The sequence below is a fragment of the Delphinus delphis genome, chromosome 11 (assembly GCF_949987515.2).
Source record: "Delphinus delphis chromosome 11, mDelDel1.2, whole genome shotgun sequence".
Taxonomy (NCBI): Eukaryota; Metazoa; Chordata; class Mammalia; order Artiodactyla; family Delphinidae; genus Delphinus; species Delphinus delphis.
This window is the reverse complement of record NC_082693.1, coordinates 3,207,947-3,234,110: the sequence shown is the minus strand read 5'-3', so window position 1 is coordinate 3,234,110 and position 26,164 is coordinate 3,207,947. Positions and strand designations below refer to the sequence as shown.

General features: G+C 51.5%; 1 long non-coding RNA gene across 4 annotated transcripts in view; it reads left to right on the top strand.

The window, feature by feature from the left end:
- Positions 1-26,164, top strand: part of LOC132434373 (uncharacterized) — a 116,692-nt gene that overhangs the window by 25,614 nt on the left and 64,914 nt on the right. Inside the window, exon 4 of one of the 4 annotated variants that reach the window (XR_009521291.1) lies at positions 8,418-8,488. The exons of the other annotated variants lie outside the window; for them this stretch is intronic. This is a non-coding gene — a long non-coding RNA (uncharacterized lncRNA). Of the gene's footprint in view, positions 1-8,417; positions 8,489-26,164 lie in introns of those variants that run through there. 4 annotated transcript variants of the gene reach the window in all.

Sequence of the window (26,164 nt, the reverse complement as noted above, 5' to 3'; positions counted from 1 at the left end):
CACAACAGCCACTCTGGAAGCTAAAATTCTATACTTGGGCAGATTGTCAATCAAGTGTAAAGATATTTTCAGTTATGTAAGTAGCAAAAATTTTGCTTCCCTTGCTCACTTTCTTAGGAAGTTACTGGAAGATATGCACAACCAAATCAAAGAGTAGATCGAGGAAGAAGACACAGAATCCACAGGCCTGTGGGGAGTGTTGCTTGGTACTAACCAGAACAGAGTGGACGGAAGGAAGGGACAGAGGAAGAACAAAGCCATGAAGTGGGCGGAAGGAGAAAGCAGAGTCCGGAGGCCGCGAGAGTCCTCCCGGGCCCCAGCTCTTCCCGAGGCCCGGCTTTCGTGCTGTAGCTGGCCTTGTGAGACACTCGACATCCTCGTAATAAATTCATCTTCCTGCTTAAGCAGTTCACATTGGATTTCAGTCACTTGCAACCAAAATGTTCCGCCTGATACATTTGCTCCTCAAAGAGTTAGAACCAGCAGCATCAATGTCACCTGGGAGCTTGCTAGAAATGCAGGCTTTGAGGCGTCCCCGAGACCTATTCAGCTGAATCTGCATTTTAACAAGATTCCCAGGTGACTTATATGCACATTCACGTCAGAGAAGCACTGTCCTGATAGATCAACCTTGCGAGGTTGGGTGCCGGGTGGATTAAAGATGCTGTCTAAAATACCTGGCCGCATAGCCAGTCCTCTGCAAGGTGTTCTGTAGATGATGACGGGGAGGATGCTGGTGGAGCTGGGACTGCTTTGGGGCGACCATCTCGGGAAGCATTCCTGGGACCATGGCACATGGTGCTCGGGACCAAATTACAAAGACAGGCGCACAGCAGAGAAGGCAGAGAACATGTTTATAGCAGGAAACAGATGACGGCTCTACTCCAGGAACCTGTCAGGTTAGTCAGGCCAGGTGTTGACGTGGGAAACCATGAGGAACACCACCTCTCAGGTGTGGCTGTGAGGGAGGGAGCCTGGGATGATGCCTCGCGGGGTGGGCTGGGGAGGGGGGTGAGGCTGAACTAGGGCCACCTTCTCAGCAGAGCGGGTGTCCTGCCCCAGCACTCGGGCGCGGGTAGGGTTGGAATCGCATCCCACTCTTGGCAGGAGCAGGGCTGCCTGCACCACAGTTTTCCTGGCTCTGGTCCTCTTGGCTTTCAGCCACCTTCTTTGTGCTGAGGGTTCCGTTGACTTTCCAACGCTGAACAAATTTGAATAAAAGCTGGGATTTTAAAGGAAAAGGAGATGTGTCTGTAGGAAGCTGGTGTCCCATCTCAGCCCTCAGGTTGTGTGGATAGAGGACGTCCTCCCAGGTCTGTACCTCCCCAGGAGTTATTGGTCACTGTTTTCTAACCGTCCACCAACTGGATGGCCCTGTACTCAGTCCTTGACCGTCTCTACGGGAGAAGCGCCCAGTCCTCCAAGAGTTTGCAGAGCCCCCAGTCCTTTAAAACACCTGTGGGAATCTCGTCCCATCTGGAAACAACAAACTCCACCATCAGCAAAAGGCTGTCCTGTGAAGGCCAACTGTAGTCACCACCTCTGTAAAGCTCTGACACTTAAGAGCCTCAAACAGCCACAGACACTTAACTACGTAAACTCTGTGCACCAGGACTTTCCTAAGCACGGCAGCCTTGTGACCTGAAATACCATCTCAATCCCCATTTTCCAGACGAGGAAGCTGAGGCATACAGGGATGAAATGAGGTCATGTAGCTCACGCGTGGCCGAACTGGGACTCCAACCCAGGCAGTCTGGCTCCAGAGCCCCTGCTACTCAGCCTCTGTACTTGAGCCCCGGGCACCGGTGCCCTGGTGGGCAGGGATCCGCCACAGCTCTCCTGCAGACCGGTCCCTTTCCGGCCTTTATGCTGTTAGCCAACCAAGCCGGGGACAGTGCAGTGAGGGGTGGGAGCAGAGGCACTGGAGGTGAAAGATCTGAATCCAACTTGGGCGCTGCCACTTGGAGAGGAAGGGCCCTGGTGCTGATGAGCAGAGGCCCGTCCTGACCGGGACTCTCCAGGCCTGTTGTCCCCGCTGGCCCGTGTCACCTAGGCCAGTCTCCGTCCCTTGCTGGCTTTCAGTTTCCTTGCATGTAAATGGACCAGTCGATCCCAGGGGTTCGGTCCACACGGTGCGCACGGAGGGGTCACTACACACACGGAGGTGTGTCCAGGTGCAGTGCTGAAGGGCACGGAGACCAGTGAGCACAGACCTCACCTTTGCCAGTGCTCTTCATTGTGTAAATCCTTAGATTCAACAAGACAGTTATTTGGGGTTTTTGTTTGTTTGTTTGTTTTGTTTTATTTTATTTTATTTGTGGCTGTGTTGGGTCTTCGTTGCTGCACACGGGCTTTCTCTAGTTGCGGCGAGCGAGGGCTACTCTTCGTTGCGGTGTGCGGGCTTCCCATTGCGGTGGCTTTTCTTGTAGTGGAGCACGGGCTCTAGAGTGTGCGGGCTTCAGTAGTTGTGGCACGTGGGCTCAGTAGTTGTGGCTCGCGGGCTCTGGAGAGCAGGCTCAGTAGTTGTGGCACACGGGCTTCGTTGCTCCATGGCATGTGGGATCTTCCTGGACCAGGGCTTGAACCCATGTCCCCTGCATTGGCAGGCAGATTCTCAACCACTGAGCCACCAGGAAAGTCCCTATCTGGTTGTCTACAATGAGGGAAATGATATTTGAACGTGGAAGGTCGCTCAGGTCAGTCGGAGCCACGTAGCGTTAGGCCTCAGGTGGACCCTGGCTCGGCTCTGTGCCGCTGGCTCTCCTCCCACCCTGGACATCACTGTGACCGAGAGCTGCGAGGTCCAGCCCTAGTTCCTGCTCCTTTATCCAACCCCCGCCTCCCCCATCCCAACACCCCACAGGCACAGAACCAGTGCTGCCCAGGGACGGGCATCGGCCCCTCTGGCATCTCCTCTCTGGCCCGAAGCGCAGTGCAGGGCATGACTGCTCAGCCGCAGAACTGCCCCGTGCACCATGACTCATGACCCATCCAGTCGCTGACGCCAAGCCTCTCGCCCGTCAAGTAAGCACTGGTGAGCCGGAAGCTTGTGGCTGAGGAGAAGGTCAGGCTGGCGGCCAAGAGGAGGGACAGTGGGCTTAGCCTCCCCGCCACGGGTCCCGCCCAGCAGCCAGCACCTGCCCTGCATGCAGTAGGAGCTCCGCACAGCCTCACTGCTGGATCAGCTGCTCCCAACACAGCCGAGGGACGCGGTTGCCCGGCAGAACACAGCATGTGGGTCCAGTGCTTGCAGGAAGAGACTTCTGCTCCCCTAGGCAAGCAGCCCACGCTGGGGCTACAAGAACCGCAGCCCCGGAAACCGCCTCTTTACAGGACCCCGTGTTATCACCCTGACTTCCGCAACCTGGCCCAAGAACATCCTGTTCTGCACCCTGAATGAGGGGAGGGGAAGAGGCACTTCCTCGCCGTGGTGTAAGAGAGCAGAACGTCTAGACGTCGCTGGTGTGAACTCGACCAGCCCATCTTCCTTGGCAGGGCCCACGTTGACGGTCTTCCCGTGCTGGCCACGCTCTTCCGTGGCATAACCTCCTCCCAAAGCCACAGTCAGGAGAGACAGACACCTCCTTGAGTTCCCAGGAACCAAGGCCATATTGCCCCATGTAGGACGTCGTCCCCAGCATCTACTTGACCTCACAGGTTGTTGACCGGGTGCAGGACCACCTAGCTGGTCATCCTTTCCCCATCTCTCTCTTGCACCGTGTCCACATTACCAAGTTCTGGCCATTGAGAAGTTAGCAGCAGTGACTGTGCCCTTAAAAGGAAGGCCCGTGCCTTCCCTCCCCGTCTTTCCTTGACCTTGTGGGGAGCCATGCTCACCCGTGTGCACAAGGCAGACGTCCTTAGGGAAGAGCTACAAGCACGGGGAGCCTGGGTCCTCAACACCGCGGAGCCACCGTATTATCCCTGGGCTGCTTGCACTGACACCGCTACACACGGAGAGAAATAAACTATCGTCTTGCCTAAGCCTCTATTCTCTGGGGTCTGGTTACAGCAGCCAAACATGTGTCCTGACTGACACAACCCCCGTTGGGCTGTCAGGCCAGTCACAACTTCCCCTGCTCTGAGATCGCCCCCCCCCCCCGCCCCCCATCCGCTCACCAGGAGGCAGCCTAGTGAGATCGTATCTACAGGATCATCACAGTGGCCCCTGCGTGCCTGGGTCCTCTGGCTGAGGCTGCGTGGACTCAGCCTCCCACCAGGGCAGGGCCAATCAGATTCTCTCTCCCCTGCATGTGGCAATGAGATCACTGTTGCTATGCAGCCTGTGCTGATGACCTGAAGCACGATGCACAGGGTGGAGCAGAGTGAGGCACAGGGAAGGAAGCCGCCGGGGTCGGCAGGTGTCCTGGTTTCTGCTTCCAGTGACGGGCCCCCCGATCACCCTGCCTGTGGTTTCTGGGAACGACCCCCTGCCGCCTGTAGTAAATCCCCCTCCTGGTCTTCGGCGCTTCAGGTTCGTTTCTGTCCCGTAACCAGAAGCGCCAGAGTCTCCTCTGCTCCTTATAAAGATCTGGGCATCCTTGTAAAAGGGGGGCCCCCGCCTCTGCAGCCCCCCTACTCCCCTCACTCGGGATGCTTTCATCATTGCGACGCGAGACGTGTCAGAGGTGAACTAAATGGATGGATAGATTGATCGCCTGATTGGCTAGCAGACCAGTCCATGGACTGTCCAAGGGATGCTGCTGGGAGGCCTCATGGAATCGCAGGATTGGGGTGAAAGGGACAAAAGGCACCAGGCAAAGTGTGGCCACGGAGGTGGTGATGCACCCAAAGCCACGCAGTCCAGTGGCTGAACCTGGATGGGACCCTGGCCCTGGCCCCAGGGTTCCTCCTCACACCCCCTCCCCTGCCCCCCAGGCTGGCCTGCTTTGGGTGCTCTGAGCCACCCACGTGCTGATGAGCAAACCCCACGATGGCTGTGTCTAACCTGCCGTTTCTGCGGCTCCTAGGAAAGTGTGAACAGATCCTTTTCTCTTGTTTCTGGGTCATTCTCTCTACTTCTAAATCTCACCATGTAAGAGTAAATGGCTTTTCTTCCGACGAAGGAATAATGAGTGTCTCCACTGCGTGCCACGTGGCACTTTCCAAGGCGCTGTCTCATTTCAACCCTGCAAGTTGGGGGGAGGGATAAATTGGGAGTGTGGGATTAACACATACACACCACTATATATAAAACAGATAAAAAACAAGGACCTGTACAGCACAGGGAGCTCTGCTCAGTATCTTGTAATAACCTGTAAGAGCAAAGAATCTGAGAAAGAATAGATATATAAATTGGAATCTCTTTGCCGTACACCTGAAACTAACACAATGTTATATATCGGCTATACTTCAATTAAAAAGAAACCCTACAAGAACCCATCTTCCAGAAGAAGAAAATGAGGTTGAGGGAGGAGAAGCAACTCGCCCGAGACGTGCGGCCGGGGAGATGGTACCAGGGAGGGAGTCGGTGGTCTAGCGGGAATGGCGGGTCTTTGATACCGGGTCGTACTCCTCCTGAAGGCCCATCCCTTCCGTCTCTCTGCCTTTGCTTTCCAGCCTTCTCCAGGGGCACCTGCTCAGCAGAGCTGGGCTGTGGGCCCCAGGGCAGGTGGGGGGGGGAGGTGTGCCTGTGTCCGCAGGAGCCTTGGCAGGTGGCCCTGTTCTCTGGCCACGTGCTGCCCTCTCACCTCCTCCCCCAGTCCTTGCCTCTGCCCGCGTTTCCCACTCGCCCACGGCCGCCCTCCCCCTCCATCCCCAGACATTCTGTAACACCGGGGTCCTGACCGATTCCCACCTCCCTCTTATCCTCTACTCCCTACTCCGCAGGCGCCCGAGAGCTGCCTTCTTCTGGGAGGTCCTGAGTCAGCTCGCTTTTTCCTCAGACAGGGAGACGGAGGCCTCGGACCTCAGGGCAGAGCCTGCCTGCTCTTTTCAGGCTGAGTTTGCACCCAGAGCTGAGTCTTATCTCTAGCTCAGGTTCCCCGGGGCCTGAGGGCAGGACTGTGTCTTCACACGCCGGGTGGCATGCAGTGTCAGCGCCCTGAGAACAGCACAGCTCTCAGGCAAAGATGAGGAAGCTGCCTAGCTCGGGAGGCTGTGGTCCAGCCCAAGGTCTTGACCTCTCCTGCTCACATGCTCACGCCCCTGATGTTACCTCAGAGGCCAAGCAGGGACCCCAGGGAGGTTCTCTGAAGAATCGGGTGAGCAGCGGTGTGAACGTGCAAAAGGTGTGTGTGTGTGTGTGTGTGTGTGTGTGTGTGTGTGTGTGTGTGCACGCACGGAGGAACCCTTTCTGGTTTCACTGTGATGGTAGAAATGACAATCTATAGTTCTCTCTCACTTTAGTGAGTGATTCTCAAAGGAGAGACGCAGGCCCCACTTGGAAGGCACATCGGAATCTCAGGTGATAGAGTGAACGTGGGAACTTATTATGTTTATCAAAAGGAGCGTGATTTTTTAAAAGGACTGATCCTGCCCTTTCAAAAGCTATACCTGTCTCCTGTTCTTTTTTCTACTTGAAGAAACCCCACTTACCCTTCAGAGCCCAGCTCAACTGGGAAGCCCTCCTCAGCCCCGTAGGCTAAATTTATCCCTCTTTCTCAATCCTCCCAAAGCATCGGGTTCATCCCCCAGGACAGCGTGTACCATGGGGTAGTGCCGAGGGCTACGTGTGAGACTCAGCCCGTGGGCTGCGTGCTCCTGGAACACAGGAAATGTGCCCCACACAGTTTCCTATACCTGCTTCAATACCCATGGATAGGCAAGAGCAGGCCCGGTTGATTGGTGTGGGTGTGGGAAGCACAGGGAAGGACAGGGCTGAAAGGTGAGGACTGCTCTCCGAGACATGGGGTATCCATCCTACCGGGCCCCATCTGGGGTGAAGGGCTGCAGAGAGCTCTTCTAATGAGATGGGCTAGAGGTAAACTGGTTAAAAAAGCTGATGGGGGGCTTCCCTGGTGGCACAGTAGTTGAGAGTCCACCTGCCGATGCAGGGGACACGAGTTCATGCCCCGGTCTGGGAAGATCCCACATGCCGCGGAGCGGCTGGGCCCATGAGCCATGGCCGCTGAGCCTGCACGTCCGGAGCCTGTGCTCCGCAACGGGAGAGGCCACAACAGTGAGAGGTCCGCGTAACGCAAAAAAAAAAAAAAGCTGATGAGAATTCCTGGGACAGAGGAAGTCCTCAGGAAGGTGAAGGACTGGTTCAAGGGGATTTCTGGATGTGGAAACCCAGGACCACACCACCATCCTGAGTGGCTGCCTGGCCGAGATTGAAGCAAAGTCCTACAGACAGAATAGTTCCAGGAGCAGACCTGGACTTCTCCAGGACTCGGGGCCGGAGGAGAGAGGCAGGAAACAGAGGCAGTGATGATGACCTGGTCATTGGGGTTAACTGTGTCACGCTGCATTGAGCAACTGGGTAGTGTACCTAGAAATTACTAACCTCTCTCTGGTTTGTGCCTCAAGATGCCTTGTGTTCTGCTGATTAATTATGGGTTGCAATGCAGAGAAAAGGAATATGTGTAGGTTCAAGGGCCTGATCTAGGGAGGACCCGTGTCTGGATCCTTGAAGGTAGCAGCACAGAGTTTTCAGGGATGGAATGTCGGAAAATCATCCGTATGCGTGCTCTCTTCAGGACAGTGGAAATGTATGCTCTGGTCCAGGGCAAATGACAGCGACAGTGTTACAGTTTCACCAGGAAACCCACCCCCGCCCTGTCCCCAAATAGGAAGGAGGTCAAGATGCCAAGATCAGGGGCCTCTTAACTATGACATGGGCCTATCTCCCAACTTCTAAATTCGAAGCAAGACTTATGAATGGTGCAAGGAAACTGCATGGTACTCTCCTTCCTCATACCTTTGAGATTTGTCCCAAATGGCACACCCTTCCATACAGCAGCCTCTTCTTCACCTAACCCTAGACATAAGAATCCCTAGTTACGCCAATAAAGGATTAAAAACCCCCAGACGCTTGCCGTCCACACTGAATGTGGCAAGTGTCTGGCACCTGCAGTGCTCAAGCTGCCTGCGTTTCATGAGGGGTTTGCTCACCCCTGCTCTTGTCCTGGGTCCCCTAACCTAGGAATGTTGTTGTTGTGAAGCCTGGCACATGCCCAGATGGCGTCAGAAGAAAGATGCTAGGGACCAGCGTGTGCCCCGCACAGGCTCCTCCCTTGAAGTCAGAGCCCCGGCTGAGCTGAGAAACCATGTCTAACACCTGCTCCCCAAAACCCACTGCCCAGCATCCCTCTACCTCCAGACCTGTCTTCACGACAGCTGCTGAGGCTCGTGTCCCGGCCAAAGCACAGTTCACCTCCCCTTCCCTCCTGGGCGTGTAATGAAGGGGTGTCTGTGAAGCCCTCAAGCTCTTCAGAATGAAAGGACCAGTCTGGCCCCTGTGCTTTTTCTCCCAGGTCCCGGAGTCTCCAAGGAGGTGACTGCAGGCGGAGGCTTGCAGGGTGTCCCTGCCCGCCCACGGTGTCGGCGTGTTCTCTGTCCCCTGCTCGCACCCCGGGATGTTCTGATTTCCTCACCCCAGCTCTCTTTTGAGCCGCAGAAGTTGGGCAACTGCCTCGGAACTGGCTTCTGCTTCACAAGCTGATCTGAAGCCACTGCTGTCCAGAGGCCTCAGTCCCTACCAAGCCTGGCTGTCCCTGACGGTGGCTTCTCCTCTGGGTGCCGCGGGTCAAAGACCCCCACGTGGAGGCAGCGCCGTGCTCTGGGCAAGAGTGCAGGCTCCGGGTCACCCTTCCTGAGTGTAAACCTGGCTCTGCCGTGGGCTAGCGACCTTGACCTTTACCCCCTGTAAAACGAGGTCCCAAAGATTCCTCTCTTACAGAGATGTTGGGAGGTTTAAATGAGATAATTTTAAAGTGTTTAGCCTTGAGTAAGTACGAGCGCAGTGGTTTTCTTTTCTAAGAAATGTTGTCAATTGTGGCTCTGCAGTCACCCTATGAATTCTGGTCAGCAGGTCTTCCTGGGATGACCCAGATGAGTGGCTTTTCCTGCCTGACCCAGGGCCTTTCCTGCCGCAGAGCAGTTGACTTCCTTCCTGTCCTGGGGAACAGTATATAAAGTTGTAGAAGAGCTACCCCGAGGTCACCTGACTTGCCTCTCCAGACGGTACATGATGTGGGTATAGAGGTCTTACGTCACCTTCTTAAGGGTCACCTCGTTTTCCTTTACCCAATTTAGGTGATTGTGTAGTTTAACTTGGTCACCATTTTCAAAGTCTTTCTGGAGAGAAGATGCCACATTTTAGCAGGAGGCTCGGTCCCAGCGCGGCCCGGCCCATGCGAGCCCGAGAACTGGGGCGCGTGGAGGGGTCGCAGCTGGAGCTCCCTTCCTCCCTCCCTGCCTTCCTGGGGTGAGGGCAGCTTCGTGAAGGACCCAGAGCCCGAGTCCGGTCCTCTTTTCCTGTCCAGCGCTGGGCAGAGCTGCAGGGTGCGGAGAGGAGCCACACGTAGCAGCTCTTTTCTCTTTTCTGTGCCCTTCACCGGCCCAGATCCCCGCTGCCCTTCCCACTCCCTCTCTCCCCCGACAAGAGCTGTCAGGAGAAAGAACAAAGCAGGCTGGAAATGGCCCCACATCTGCTTCCTCACAGCCTCCTCGGCTTTCTCTGGCTCCCGCTTGCGGGAAGGGCTTGAATAAGAGCTGCCGTGTCCCTTTGCAAGAGGCCTCCAAGCTCTTGGCTCAAAACCTCCAGAGCCACACGTACGTGTTATTTGCATGTAATGTATATATTAGTGAGATTGTTCCTTCAAATGCCCCGCTGACCTCTCCTGTGGTAACGTAAGAATCCTTAAAAGGGTGTGTATTTGCTCCTGGCTTCCAGGGACCTGTGGTTTCTATTGGGACATTCATTCTCAGCGCTGTCATTCTGGTTGGGTAACTGAGGTAAACCCGACCGTTCATCCGGTCTATAAAATGGGAATAATAATCCCTGTCTTCTACATGGGGTTGTCATGAGGATTTTTAAATTGAGTGAGTAGCTGTAAAATCATTTCATAAACTGTAAAGAAGAGGTCAAATTTTCAGATGTTATTGTTATTAAAATTATTCAGTGAATAATAATAGTACTGCCGTAAAAGGTAACGTTTAGACTACCAAAAGGTAACTTTTCCAAAGGTAACTAGGGGAGAACCTGACTTACTGATTCAGCATCAAACTGAGTAAAGGCCCCTGTGTCCCCGCCGCCACCGCGCCCCCCAGCTTTCTAGGGTGCTGGATGGCGGCAACCCTATTCTGTCGACCGGCCTGTCCCAGCGCATGGGAGCTCCTAGCTGTACGATGTCGAGGCTCTGCCCTGACTGTAGTGAGGTTAAAAGTCCTGGGGCAGTCGGTGTCGGGATGGGGGTAGCAGTGGGGGAGGTGTTGAGAAGGCCGTGTTATTTTAGGGCCCTAGAACATTACTGCAGGGAGGAATCTAGTGCTCAATGGTGCCCAACCCCTCCACTTTACAGATCAAGAAACTGAGGTTCAGAGAGGTGTGTGGCTGGCTCAAGACTCCCGCAGGCCTCGGTTAGCAGTCTGGGCTGACCCAGCGAAGGTCCAGGGGACAGCACCACGGCCAGGGGCCCACTCAGTCACAGTGCCAGAGAGCTGGGCTTGGGGGAGACAGGGCTATCAGAGCAGAAGCTGAACTGCCTCTTACCCCGAGACGTCCCGTCTCAGTCTGCAGAGAAAAAGAGGCTCTCAGCCTCCCAGGGTAGCAAAAGGCAAACACACTTGGTTCACAAGAGCCCTGGAGAAGTGACAGGAGTGGAGCTGACCACGCCTTCCTCGTCTCTGCCTCCGACCCACCGCCCTGGACTCCGGAGCCGCGGAGAAACAGGTCTCACGTCTTCCAGGCAGAGCCACGGGGGCCCCACAGACAAAAGGTCCTCGGAAAGGTCAGGCTTCTTTCTGAAAAGGGGCCCAAAACAAACCCCAGCAGGCTCATGAGCCTCATGGGGGGGGGGGCCCGTAGCGTCTGGAGGGAGCAGTAGCCCAAATGGTATGTCCTTCTGGAGGGAGGACAGTTGTTCTCAGGACCATTGGGTTTAATTCAGCAAGTTCTTATTTGCGGGCCACGGTGTGTCCAGCCCCGAGCCGGGAGCTTGGGCCTGGGGAGACAGAATAAGTCTAAGATTTGGTCCCTGCTTTCAAGGAGCTTGCTGGGGTGTAAGACTCTCACGCATGAGTCAGAAGAGACAAAAGGCAGACGGTGTGTTTAAGGCCAAAGAGAAGATGCTTCGGAAGGAATGAAAACTCAGTGTGGAAGCACGTGGTTCTGAAGGGCTTCCTGGGGAAGGGAAGCCTTTACCTGGGCCCATTCCCTTTAGTTAGTAAGCGAGTTGGGGAGGGGGCGTCTTAGGACGGAGAGCGGCCTGAGCAGAGGTGGGAGTGAGCAGAGGAGCTGACCCTCTCCAGCCGCCTTTGTATGTGACTTTGAAAGGCTCAGCGCCTCTGCCCTCCAGGGTGGAGTATCATCCCTGGAAGGTGTGGTGAAGATACCCCCGGCTCCTGGAAGAGAGGGGCTTCTGCATTACTGCTAAGATGCGACTGGGTTTAGAATGATTCCCTGAGCGCCGGGGTAGCAAAATAAGTTAGTCCTAAAGTGGGACCGAGAATCCGGAGCCCAGCCAGCCTCACGTGCCGTAACTGCAAAGCGGTCACCAGCTCGGGGTCTGGATTTAGACTTGGCTTTGAATCCTCTCTCTGAAGCCTTCAGTGACTGTGTGACCTTGTCATTACCTCTTTAAACGTCCGTCTCCTCCTCTGTAAAGTGAAGATGATAAAGATAATACTTAACTCTGTTGTGAGGACTGAAGGAGGTGGGCTTTCCCAGCCCATTCACCCTCAGCCCATGGCGGCCATCGTCAGGGCTTTGTGGTCTAGTTTGCTGCCAAGGCCTGGCATTACATGGTTGACTCTCTTCTCTGATCGTTTCCCAGACCCCGCAAGCCCTGTGGAGTCCTTCCTTCCCTCGGGTGCCCTTCAGAGGCGTCTTAGTGCGGGGAGCAGATGTGGGAGGGGGAGCAGTCCCAGGGCTAATGGGAGACTGGGTGCCCTAAGAGCATCCCACAAAGAGCCCAGGAGATAGTTAGGGGACCTGGGTTCTGTAATGAAGCGCTTCGTTTTCTAGACCACAGTTTCCTCAAGTGTGAAGTGAAGAGCTGAAATTAGACCAGTGATTCCCACTTTGTGAGATAGGGGAGGCTCCTCAGTTACAGTAGGGGCTCCTTGACACTACATGCACACTAAGCATTGCCTCTAGACCAAAGAAATCACCTTGCAAGTAGGTGCTGTGCTGTTTTCCAAGCACACAGAGATGCTGCTGTAATTTTAAAAGCACATATCAAAAGGATTATTGAATGCCCTGTAGCTTTCTATCAGCATGTAGCTTTTCATTCACGGACACTAAAAGTACGGTGACAGTTACTTGGAGGAATGCAGAGGAGTTTTCGAAGTGTTTAAGGGGTACAAGCTTGAGGAGTTTGGCTCCTACGGGATCAGATGAAGGGCGTGCTCAGCCTTTCCTGGACTGGCTCCTATTCCGGCCTGACAAACGAGCCCCCTCCCCTCCTGGCCTCGGTCCCCTTGCACAAGGAGCAGAGAGTGGAGTAGGCGGTCCTGTGGCGGTGAAGGCAAGATGGAGGGATGGGGACAGGTGAGAAGGGTGGTGTTACTGGAGGGGAGGAGGACAGCTTTTATAAGAAAACCCCGGAAAGCCTCAGGATGCTGCCCGTTTGAAGGTCTTTTTTAAAAGGTGACCTGTCACTTCCCTGCATTTGTCATTGTTTCCCACTGCACACATGTTTGCAGCACATGGGAAATGGGAGGAGTTGGAATGTCCTACAAATTCCCCTGACACCCAGTTCCCACCTTTATCCTCTAGAAAAATGCTTTGTGTTGTTTTGTTTAACTTTTCAGGAGGTCACAGACCTATTAAGAATCTGATAAAGGTTACAGACCCTTGTTCCAGAAAAAATGCAGCCACACCTACCCGTACATGGATAATTTTCACACATAGCTTCAGCGGGTTCACCACCCCATGAATTCCCCGTGGACCCCGGGTGAGGAGATCCTGCTCTCACGTGGGTTGCTTTCAATAAGTTTACATTTACCTTCTCCTCGTTTTCCACAAATCTAAGCCCCGAAGTCCCACAAGACTTTTAATGGGACCTCGAAGCGTCCCATTTCCCAACCTGCTATTACAGGCTCCTTAAGTTTGGAAAGACATGTGAGACTCAGGCTGCGTGCTCTAAGGTGGAGCATCGCATGTGCAGACCTCACCTGGAGGCTGGGCTCTGTGGGCAGCAGGTGCAATGTGAATGGAGCCGAGAAAGGGGCCTGGGAACAGAAACCACCCGAGAGGCAGGACCCCTCCCCCGACAGTGCTGTTTTTATACCTTTCTACCCTCGAGACTGTGGGCCTGCAGCCCTGTCGTCCCAGAAATGGAAAGCTGGTCTCATCTCTGGGAAGGATCCCCAGCTCCCAGGCCCCTCCCCCACCCCAGGTGCAGCTCCCCTTTCACCTTCAGATCCTGCGTAAAGGCGCCTGTTCTGGGGCTCATCCTCCTGCCCAGACAGCCCTCTCAGCATGCTCAGTGCTGAGAGACCCCGAATGAATGAGCTCAAGTCAGGGAGCGGCTTTTCCTATCCACACAGGACATCGCTCTGAATCTAAAGGCCCAGGGGTCATATCGACCCAGGCCCAAGCTCGACTGGCCCAAGAACATCCATCCTTAGACTTAGTTCACATCCGTCATGTGCCCCGGGATGCGTGAGGGGGCAGGAGGTCTGGAAGGGCTCAGAGGAAAACCAACCGGTCCACCAGGGAGAGTCTAGGCTGCCGGGCTTGGCGAGGGTGCCACAGTTCACACCGGACAAGGGAGGTACATTCCCCAAATACCAGGATGTTAGGCAATATTGCAAAGAATGAAATTCATTTCTATTACAGCCTTTCCTCTCCCCCACCCTAAGCTCTAGTCCCATCCTTTTCCTGAACAATGTGCTGTGCAAATGATGCATTGTTCTCCACAGTCTCACCCTGCTGGGTTCAATTCTGTCCCAGCTTTCTAGGACCCTAAACATATACTTGTCTAGATATCTTTGCAAGTCGTGTAATGGTAGGAGCCCCTCGAAGGCAGATTAGCAGGGGAGGGCCCTACACATTCAGATCCGCCCACTGAATTATTTTATTCTTTGATTTTAAAAATTAACTTATCCAATAAATATTTATGGAGTGCTAATCAGGTTAGGATGCTAGGATATGGAAGAACATAAAGATATACTAGGATACGGGAAAAAAGAAGACCAAATGAGATGTGGATTCTTCTTTCAAAGAACTAGCTGTCCACTGGAGAAAATAAGATGCATAAATAAATACATGTTTTTAAAATATATAAATAAATATACTCCAGCTTAGTAATTGTCGGTCACATAGCAAGTGACATTTCAGCGGGCCCTTGAAGGGTGGGTAAGAGTTGGAGAGACCAAGATGAGGAGGAGATTCTGGGTGGAAGGAGTGGCCTGAAGGTGATCAGAAGCGGTGGCGGTGATGGCACATGGAAGAGCAAACAGTTCTATTTGGCAAGGACGCGGGGGAGGGAGCAGAAAGGAGGCGGGAGGGCCCGGATGGACCTGGCCCTGGGGACCTTGAATGTCAGGCTTAAGAGTAGTTTGGGATTTTTAGGGGGATCACTGAAGGTTTCTGAGTGAAGGAGTTCATGATGATCATAGCTGTATCTTAGAAAGGTTAATTTGGTAGTTCTGTGGAGGCTAGCTTGGAGAAAAAGTTAAAAAAAAAAAAAGAAGAAGAAGAATTAAGAGTCATCTAGAAGAGACTACTACAGCATCCTCTTCCACCAAGATGCTCTGGTCAGCTAAGCCAAAAGTGACCTTGACCTCTGTTTTCATGGGTGCTCAGTCTGAACCTCTCAACGGAACAGCAGACTCCAAGGTCCCACAAGCCTGGGCTTGAATCGCTAACTCTGCTGCAAATTAACTTCTCAGAGCTTTAACCACCACGTGTGGAGTGGGGATAATTAGATCCAGATTTGTTACAAAGATTAAATGAGATAAACTCGATTAAGACATTTATTAGCGCAGATGCAAAGGGTAAGCAGTTAACGAATGGTTGCTAGGGTAATCATTATCACACAACTCACGTTGTAGATACGCTTGTCGAGAGCTAGGATCGTCTCCCGTATGAGACTGTAAGCTGCTGGAGTGCGGGAAGCCAGGTTTTGTGTGTGTGTCTTTGGTGCTTACATAGCTTCTTGTACTAAGCGGGCGATCAATGGATATGAAAGAAATAGATAACATGATGGGTGAGTAACTAGCACGTGAGCAAGGCTTTCATTAAGCTTCAGGGAACCCGTCCCGTGAATGAGGACAGATATTTTCTTGCCTGAAGTGCTCTCTGTTCTCAGACGTACAACCCCTGTAACTTGGCACATATGGTAAGAAATCCCGAAGATGCTGGAGGCTGGTACATCTGCGGGGGGATGAGTCTGTCCTCAAGACGGAACACTCCTGGTTCCAGGCGCTGTTTGCCTCTCCCTGGTCCTGGTAAGCATTAACCTGAAGTCACTATGGCTTCTGGGCCTGTTCCCCGTGGGCCTACGTCACATAAGGCCTCCTGAGGCCTAGCTGGATGCCTGCCTGGTCTGGGCTGGGGGCAGGCACGGGGTTAGCAAGGAGGCAGTGTGAGCTAGAAGTCGGTACAGAGCAGTGTCTGGGCCCTGGCGTCCTGGACTCCTTTCTCTGTTGCCCCAGACCTAAGGACTCGTGGGCGACCCCTTCTCCTCTGTGCTGCTCAGCCCGTTGGCCACGGCCTCCCTGGACGCTAAGCGCTCACGACCTGCACACAGCCCCACCTGCAGAGGCGGCGACTCACCAAGGGCTGCAGGGCTGTGAGGAGGGACGAGACGGGGTGCCTGCCTCTGGGGGTTTCACTCTTATTGGACAGAGAAGGCGAAACCCAGGGCAGATACGGCACAGAGGCTAAGCGCATAGCAGCCGCGTCAAGCAGCCTGGTTCACACACCGGCTCTCTTGCGAGCTGACGCTGGGCAATCTCTAACCTACCTTTCTGCATCTTAGTTTCCTTATCTGTAAAGTAGTAATGATAGCGCTTACCTTACAGGAGGACTATCGCAGGTCAAATAGTCCACGTAAAGTTCTTAGAACAGGACCAACACACAGCGAGTACCCCTCAACTGTTTATTATTACTATTACTGAGTTAAATAATACCATCAGACCTGAAAAGCCACATATGGCAGGAAGGAGTTTTCCAGGCCATCCCTTTAGAATCTAAGCTTCTTCTTTTTTTTTTTTTGGCAGTACACAGGCCTCTCACTGTTGTGGCCTCTCCCGTTGCGGAGCACAGGCTCCAGACACACAGGCTCAGCGGCCATGGCTCACGGGCCCAGCCGCTCCGTGGCATGTGGGATCTTCCCAGACTGGGGCACGAACCCGTGTCCCCTGCATCGGCAGGTGGACTCTCAACCACTGCGCCACCAGGGAAGCCCGAATTGAAGCTTCTTGATAGAAGATGACCTTTCCTTCTAGAGATGTCCCTCAACATCTCCCCCCCAGTGCCTTGCAGTCAAACGAGTGCTCGAATATTGGGGGACGTATAATTAAGTAAATTCCTAATTTCCAAATGAGTGGAACAGGTAACTAGGAAACTTAGGAGAGTGAGACTGGTGGTGTGAGCTGGGCAGGCAGGGAGGGCTTCATGGAGGAGGTGAGACTGACATGGACATGACAGATTTAGGTAGGATTTGGATGGACAAAGTAAAGTAAGGACTCTGATTGTAAAAGCCCAGAGTGGACTGGGGCTTCAAGAGAGGCAGGGGCAGACTTAGGGGACATGGCTGTGGCCCTCCACACACACAACAAGGACGGCACCAGTGAGCCCGGGGCCTGGGCTCTGAGTGCGGGGCCAGGCCTGGAGGCGGAGCCAGAGTCTCGGGGGTGGATTTCAGGCCCAGTGACAGGAGCCCATCAGCTAGCTGCTCGAGAGACCCTGTCCAGAATCTCTGTCACTCGGCAAGGCCAAGTTCTTTTTTTTTTTTTACTCATTTAATATTGGTCTTCATTTTTTTATTTTTGAATTTTATTTATTTTTTTACAGCAGGTTCTTATTAGTCATCTATTTTATACAAAGTAGGGTATATATGTCAATCCCAATCTCCCAGTACATCTCACCACCACCCCTGGGTGTCCATACGTTTGTTCTCTACGTCTGTGTCCCTCTTTCTGACTGTAAGGCCAAGTTCTGTCAGTCCTCCAGCTCCTCTTTCACACCCTGCGCCAGACGGGGCTGCCCAGTGCAAGGAGGGCTGGCTGTGTCAGAGGCCCGCAGACCCCTCCACAGCTCCCTCCGACCCCGGGCTGAGCTGGCGTCCCACTCGGGGTGGGGAAGTGACCCCTGGGCCGGAGCCTGTGACAGGCTTCTGTGTCACGGCCCTTTCCATGAGGGAGAGTGGGGAGCGGGTTTCTCCCTTGTTGCGTATTTTCTGGGAGTCTCTCTGGGAGTCTCGGGCCCTCCCAGAGGATGGGAGCCAGGCCTTTCCTTCCCTGCGCATCTCCTCCTGGCCTCACCCACACACAGTGGACACGCTTGCTGTCCACCAGGCAGAAGGACCAGCACAGCAGTTAATAGCATTTCCTCAGTTTACAGACAAAGAAAGAGAACGTGTCATTATGGTGTTGCTTATGTGCTATAGGTCAGTGCCCGTCCTACACAGCCGTCCGGTAAGGTGGGTGCCACTGGTGAGGAACTTGCCCAAGTTCACACAGCTAGTAAGCAGGTCTCACAACCAGCAACGTGGGGTTTGAAGCCAGGCCGTCCAGCTCCACTGGCCGCTGTGCCAGCTGGATGGAGAAAGCACAGGTCTGCAAAGCGGGCGGTAGCTCGCCTTCCTGGTCTGTCCATGCAGCGAACCAAGGCTCGCTGACCGTCTAAGTGATGGACAGGCCCTCTCGGGCCCCTCAGAGAAATTGGACCAAACTCCTCCCAGGCTCCTTCCTCGGGAGACTGAGTGCTCTGGGGCCGCCTGCCTGTGAGGCTTTAAAGAAAATGGTAAATGCCTGAAAATAGAGCTTTGAGGGAAAGTGGCTCTCCAGTCACAATTATAGCCCTCTGGCCTGTACTAGCAGGAAAGCCGGTTCTAAATAGAGCAGGACGCCGACCCTGCCCTTCGTGGGCGTCCTCACTCAGGGGCTATGCGTCTGGGCCAAGGGCCCCCTTCCGAGAGACCCCAGCTCAGCCTCTTCCCCTCCCGGGCGGGAAGCAGCCAAGCCACCCACCCACGTGAGGGTGGGTGATGGACGGGGCTCGGCTTTACGCCCGACGTTCTGGACCTGCATCTGAAAACACTTAGACATGCCTCAGCAGTCGAGCGAGGAAGGGGTTAAGCCTGGGATCTCCACGAGGAGAGGCAAGTGCAAAGGGCGTGTGGGGAGGACTGGGCCATGGCTCCCGTCTCAGGCCCCCCACCGGGCCTTGAAGCTCAGTTTCTGTTTCTAACCCAGCGCCAGGCCCTTGAGCACGGCTGTGCTCAACCCAGCAATCTGGCGACGGCCGTGGGTATGTATATAACAGAACAGGATGCTCTCGGGACGAAAGTTCTAAAAGAAACCCCAGACGGAAGGCTGGACCCCTGCCCCCGCTGGGCAGTCTCTGATGACTGGGAATGCTCTGGACATGCGTGGGCATCTGCAGATTTACTTACCTGAGAGCTGCCTCTGCCTGCTGACCCCTGGGAGCAGAAGCAGGGAGGGTGAAGACGCCTCGTATTGTGTGTGCTGTTTTCTAGTCATTCTGGTTCACAGCCCCTTTTCATGCTCCTTACCCCATCTTCAGTTAGAGGGAAGAAGAGGTGAAAAATAGAACGCCAAAGCACAAAGCTTCCTAAGACATCTTGTCTGAAACTCCTGGAAGGCTGGAATTAGGTATGAATAGGGTAGAACTCCAGATTTCTGCAACACCCCTTGGGGGCTGAGCTTACTGTATGCCCTTTAAAATTAGAGATTCTTCACCACTTCAGAATTATACCAGAAAGGCACGCAGATTTGAAGGTAACTACATTGTGAGGAACCCCAAAGTATCTGGTAAGGATGCTCAGGTTTGGGGAAGTTCAGCTGAAATAGTAATTTGTGGGTGAAATATTAGCCAGGAATTGGCTGCAGAATCACCCACAGACTGAAGGGACGTTGGGGGTGAAGGGGAAGGATGAAGCTTGTACCAGCCTCAGGATATGGAAAAGGATTCAGTAAAGCTAGGAGTCCAGTGTGCTCAGGGTTTAAAGTCCTAACCAGCCCCAGGGTGTCTGAGGCATGATTGGTAAATAGAATCAGAGATTCCATTCAGCAAAAGCAGACAGCAAAACAAACCCCTTCTCTTTGTTTGTCCTGGTTGAAAACCAAACACGGTAGCCATCTGAGGAGATGCCAGAGCCGGCAGTATTCAGTCAGGGAGGGGAGGGTAAAAATGCAGCTATAGCCTCTGACCACAGGGGATGCCAGCCTGATGGTTCCCACGGCGTCGTCCAGCGCTGAGCTCCAGAACGTTCACCCGTGTCCCTGCATCTCTCTGATTCTAGCCCACAGGACACTTCCTGCTTAGCTTCTGTTTTCCTGTGACCCCCAGAATGTCACCCGGCGAGGCTCAACATTCCTGTCTGGGACTGAGCGACTTGAATCCCTTGTGTGTGTCACAGACAGTTTTCAGCTGTGGTGGGAAAGCACTGAGTGAAGAGGAAGTACCAGGTCCTGATGAGGCTCAGCATCTCGGGCAGGGAGCTGGGAGGAGGGGGGAGAAACGGCGAGAAGGCTGTAAAGGTCAGCTGCAGTGTCCCCCAGTTTTCCTGCACCTTCTCAACACAGACAAATTCCAGCTGACCCACTAATAGCTTTAGAAAACTTGACCTTCTGTAAAAATGAAGAAACTAAAATTGCAGCCCTGCCTGTAGCTTGGAAGCTGTGGAAGCATGACACCATGATGAGGCAGTTTGGGGAGGGCGCCAAAGCAAAACAGAACCGGCAGTGGAAATTTTACGCCACAAAAGGTTAGTGGGCTGGGTTGAATGTGGGTAAGATCTCATAGGATCTTAGATCCAGTGCATTTTCTAACAGCAGATTTCAGTAAGAAGGGTTGTCAGTACACCTCAGTCTGGAGTTGGACTTGGGGCAGAGAGCTACTACTTTTCTTTCCAGGGAAGCCCTCATGAGAAATGAATCAATTCCTCTTCTCCAATGATCTATCCCACATCCCCTCCTGGACCAACCTACCTAAAACAGGACCCCACTCCTCCATTCAGAAAACTAATCACATCATTTAAGAACTTTTAAGGGTGACCTACTGTGTAGTCAATCAGGTACACATTCCTTTGCCCGGTTATTTAAAATCCTACATAATTTAGCCGCACCCCACCCATCCACTGGTGCTCTCCCACACACATCTGCTAATCTAGTCGGGCTGCCCTTCTCACTGTGCCCAGAGAGCTTACTCATTGCTGCCTTTGTGTTTCCATACCCAGAATTCTTCACTTTCAGCCCTGGATCTTAATGTACTCTTCCTCTTTAACAGTCCCCTGAAGACCCCACCTTCGGAGAGTTTGCCAACTATTTCGGTGTTCACCTCTCCCATCTCCAAGTACTCATCAAGTCACACATGTGTATATACACACTTTGCCTCTCCAACTACACTGTAAGCCACCATGAATATGAATTTTATGTTACAGTGCCCCACATAAAGTGTACTCAATAAATAACTGTTGTTGAATTGCAGACCTCCTTCTCCTGTGAGTTAAAAGCTGAACACACACACAACATCAATCTCATTCGCATTGTGTAGGATTTCAAAACAACATGGCTTGACGCATATTTGAGTCCTCTAAGTTTGGTAACAGGGGAAAAAATGTAGAGAATGTTTGTGCCTTAGTAAGTGGATGGATTCAGATAGAATAAATAGCTTGCTCAACACCAACAATTTGAAGGCTTATCTGAAAACTGGGCACCTCAAGAAGGTTGCACTTATCCTGGCTTTCAAATCCAGATCCAGGGCCTCATAACATTAAATTCCTTTGTGGTTAAGACTTTTCCCCCTCATTCTCCTTCTCTTTGAGAGAGTGGATACAAGTATTAGGAGGAGGTTGGAAGAAGCCATATACGTCTTAAAATGGAACAGGGCAGGCATACAGACCAATGGAGTAGAGAACCCAGAAATAATTGATTTCTGACAAAGGTGCCAAGACCATTCAATGGGGGAAAGGTCAATCTTTTCAGCAAACTGGAAAAACTGGATATTCCCACATGCAAAAGAATGAAATTGGACCCTTACCTTACACCATATACAAAAATTAGCTCAGAATGGATCAAAGACCTAAACTTAAGAGCTAAAACTATAGAACTCTTAGAAGAAAACATAGAGGAAAATCTTTGTGACACTGGATGAGGCAATGATTTCTAAGATAAGACACCAAAAGCACAAACAAAAGAACAATAGATAATTTCGACTTCATCAAAATTAAAACCTTTTGTGCATTAAAGGACACTATGAAGAGAGTGAAAAGATGACCCACAGAAAGGGAGTAAAATATTCGCAAATTATATATCTGATAAGGGATTAACACCCAGAATATGAAAAGAACTTCTATAACTTAAAGAAAAACAAACAACCCGATTAAAAAATGGATAAATGACTTGAATAGACATTTCTCCAAAGAAGATATACAAATGGCCAATAAGCACATAAAAAGACGATCAACATTATTAGTCATTGAGGATGTGCGAATCAAAACCTTAATGAGATACTACCTCTTACCTTTAGGATGACTATTATGAAAAATAAATAAATACAAAAAAAAAAAAGAGTTGGCAAGGATTGGAGAAATTGGACGCCTCATGAGAATCAGAAGCTGGTGAGAATGTAAAATGATGCAGCCACTGTGGAAAGCAGTCAGGCAGCTCCTCAAAAAGATAAACAGAGGCTTCTCTGGTGGCGCAGTGGTTGAGAATCTGCCTGCCAATGCAGGGGACACGGGTTCGAGCCCTGGTCTAGGAAGATCCCACATGCCACGGAGCAACTAGGCCCGTGAGCCACAACTACTGAGCCTGCGCATCTGGAGCTTGTGCTTTGCAACAAGAGGGGCCACGACAGTGAGAGGCCCGCGCACCGCAATGAAGAGCGGCCCCCACTCGCCTCAACTAGAGAAAGCCCACGCACAGAAACGAAGACCCAACACAGCCAAAAAAAAAAAAAAAAAAGATACACAGAGTCACCATATGATCCAGCAATACCACTCCCAGGTATTTACCCCAAAGGAGCGAAAGCAGGGACTCAAACAGATACTTGTGCTCCACTGTTCATATCAACAGTATACACAGTAGCCAGAAGTTGGAGACAACCCAAGTTGTCTGTCCACAGATGAGTGGATAAACAAAATGTGGTACATACAATGGAATATTATTCAGCCTTAAAAAGGAAGGAGATTCTGACCCATGCTACAACAGGGGTGAACCTTGAAAACATTATGCTGTTAAATGTCAATCACAAAAGGACAAATATCATATGATTCTACTTATATGAGGTACCTAGAATAGGCAAGTTCATAGACCCGGAAGGTATTAGAATAATGGTTGCCAGGAGCTGGGGGTTCAGGATATGGGGAGTTAGTGTTTAGTGGGTGTGGAATTTCTGAGATGATGAAAACATTCTGGAAATGGATAGTGGTGATGGTTGCACCATATTATGAATGGACTTATTGCCACTGAATTGTCACTTAACATGGCTAAAATGGTAAATTTCGTGGTACAGATGTTTCACCACCATAATTTTAAGAAAAAGAAATAGAACCTACTTTCAGTCATGAGAAAACAGACAAATCCAAATTGTGGGTCATTCTCCAAAATGACTGACCTGCACTCCTCAAAAATGTCAAGATGATGCAAGGGAAAAAAACGGGAGTAGGGTCCGGTTACAGATTAAAAGAGACTTGAGAAACAAGGCGCCCAAATGCAATGACTAATCCTTGATTCTACTTCAGTTTTTTTTTAAAAAAGGCAAAAAGCTATAGAGGGCATTGTACGGACAATTGGGAAAAGTGACTGTGAACTGTGTATCAGTGTTCAGTTTCTTCAGAGTAACGTGATATTGGGGCTATGCAGGAGAATACTTTTTTTTTAGAAGATCTGTGCTGAAGTATTTAGGGATGGTGTCTGCAACTTACTTCCAAATGAGGGGGAAATGTGTAACTATAGAAAGAGATAAAGTAAATATGAGAGCATTGATGAATGTAGGTGAAGGGTTTAAGAATATTCATTGCACAAGCCTTTCCACTTTTTCAAAATTAGAGGAAAAGGTGGGGTAGTCATTCAAATGACTGGGGGAAACACTGACTTTCTGTGACCCTGTGACCAGACTTGGATCTGTTTGCTATACTGGGTCATCCTGTCCTACTGAACTCACTCCCCAGAGATGCTGACGTGGATGCTTTGGGAGGTGAGAATAATGCTTCTGTCAAGAGCATCTTGGTAGGGGCCCTCCACTCCCTTCCAGGTTGCTTCTCTGCTCTCCCACGCCACCAGCTATGACCACTTGGGGACCTACTGTGTTGCGTTCCTCTGTGTATCAAGGCATTAAGCCCCTAAGGCAGGACCCTGTGTCTCTTTTCCTATAACCCTCCCTCCCCCCAAATCCCTAACCCCATGCTTTGTATGAAGCTAAATCCATAGGAAGTACCTAGTAAATATTTTTCTGTTCATTGACTGTTGACTTTGTCCATACAGAGGCATGTGTGGAAGCATAAGTGGTCAAGGATGAGGCCGAAAGGTTTACCCTCACTAAGGTATGAAAATGTTGCTGGGTAGGGCCTCGCGGAAGGAATGTCAAGTGTGGGCTTTGATACCACCTAATTCTCTGAGGCAGCCAAGTGTTACTGATTTAGGTAGTGACTCGTGCTCAGGGCTGGGGTAAAAGAAAGACAGCCTCAGCAAATGCTTCTGAGTACCTACGCACAGAATGTCCCCAGCCGGGCCTATGTGGCAACTGCTCTCACGACCCAGTGAATTCTTCCCAAGGAAGCAGAGCCAGACGGAGGACTGAGGACCTCAAAGAAGGGAGCTCTCATTCTGGCTCCTGGAACAGAGCTGCTGTGCCTAGAGGGGTCTGCACCACCTGGGATTCAGGGAGAGCAGCACGAGCCCTCGTCAGAAGGTGGAGGGGAGGACGAGCCCCTGCAGCGCGTTAGCAGGAAGGGGCTGCCCACCCGTAGCCAGCTGCAGGAGACACCAGGCCTGCAGCATTTCACCTCCAGCTGGGACACCAGTGCTGCTGTGTCGCACTGTTGTTAAGTGAGTGCAGGCTGGTGCTTCCTGTCTTGAGTAATTTTTCAATGAGGCTGGAAGAATTAATGGGTAAATTTCCTCTCTATCCCAGCCAGGGCTTCCAGGAGGCAGGCCCTCAGCTCCACTGTTGCAGTCTGTTGTTAGTCCTATTAAATCACTAGCATGGACACAAATTCAATTTGATACTTTATTTCATACTCTCTTGTACTTGTCTCTGATTATTTAATCTAAGTCCTGAATCCCCCCCACAAAATGACAAGCCTCTTGGGGAACATGCTGTATGCTGCTTTGCCACCTATGCTCCCTTCCACATCCTGTATGGACACAGAAAACATTAGGTACACAAGAAATATATGGGAATAGGTAAAGCGTCTATTTATATCCATATTATGTAATACTGCACAGCAGTTAAAAAGAACGAGGTGGATCCACATGTTCTGACATGGAAAGATTTCCAATTCATATTACTGTGTCCAAAAAGCATCATCAGGCATAGTGTGAAACCCTTTACATAGAAAGGACTAATAGAAGAAACAAGGCCTTGGTCCAGATATGTTTATTTCCTTTCTTATATATCCCCCCAGTCACAGACATTGTTATAACTAGTGTAGAACTCAGTAACTTCCTGTATTTTCCTTTTCAGAAGGAATTGTTGATAATGTTAACTAAATAATACGTGGAAGGCGGTTAGCACAGACTTGCCATGATAATAGTCACACTCATAGAGCACTTATATGGGGCAGACATTGCTCTTGGTGCTTTACATCAATTAATTCATTTCACCCTCATAATAGTCCTGTAAGCAACTGAGGCACAGAGAGGTTAAGTAATTTGCCTTTGGTTAGACAGCCCAGCAAGAAAATTGAAGACCCAGGATTCAAGCCCAAGCAGTCTAGCTCCAGAGCCTGTTTTCTTAACCACTGTGCTGAAGGTGTTGAAAACTGTGCCCTTTCCCACCCCTTCTCTTCCTGCCCTCAGTGATGGCACTCAGAACATGGTGTGACAATTAACTGAAAAGAAAAGAGAATCCTGGGTCCCACCCTAACCTATGGCTTTATCTGTGGATTTGAAGGTTTGAGGTATACCTATAAGGAGCTACTGATGCCTTCTGGAAACTATGTGTGGGTTGCTACTGAGAGATCATGACCATTTGCCATGATTGTGTGTAGTCACGGGATATACATAGATTCTCCGGCAAGCGCCTCCTGAGGACGATTTTAGTCCCAACTGTGGATCCTATTAAGTAGAACCTCAACTTAGCAGACAAGGCTGATGGTTAGGGGTGTAATGGCCCCCACCTGATGGAAGGAAGGGTCGGCCTGATAACTGTTTGAGGATCGTTGGTAGGCGAAGGCTCTTGGCACCTCCAAGCCCCGAGGCATGACAACCAATGCTACCTCAAAGTGAATCGGGAGGCTCTGCCCCAGGCCCAGGCCCCCAGTAGCCTGTTGGGTGTTGGGGACTGCATTGTGTTTCGTGCTGTTTCAGGTTAAACCAGCACGCCTCAAGTTTGCCAGACCTAGCACCCCAACAATATGTACCCCCAGCTCACACATGGAATGTTTGCTGTGTGGCAGCCAGGTGCACTTGGAACCGGCACGGATGATCTCATAAAGCAGGGAAGCTGAACAGTTAGTCAGATGATTAACACGTTGTTGAGATGGAGGAGGTGTGCGTCATTTAATGAAAATATCTGGACGCTGCAGAATCAGGAGTTTCCACATTGGGGGCAGCTTAGGAACCATCTTATCTGAAGTCCGTATTTTACAAATGTGGAAACTGAAGCTTTAAAAAAGGTTAACTATAAGGGCTTTCC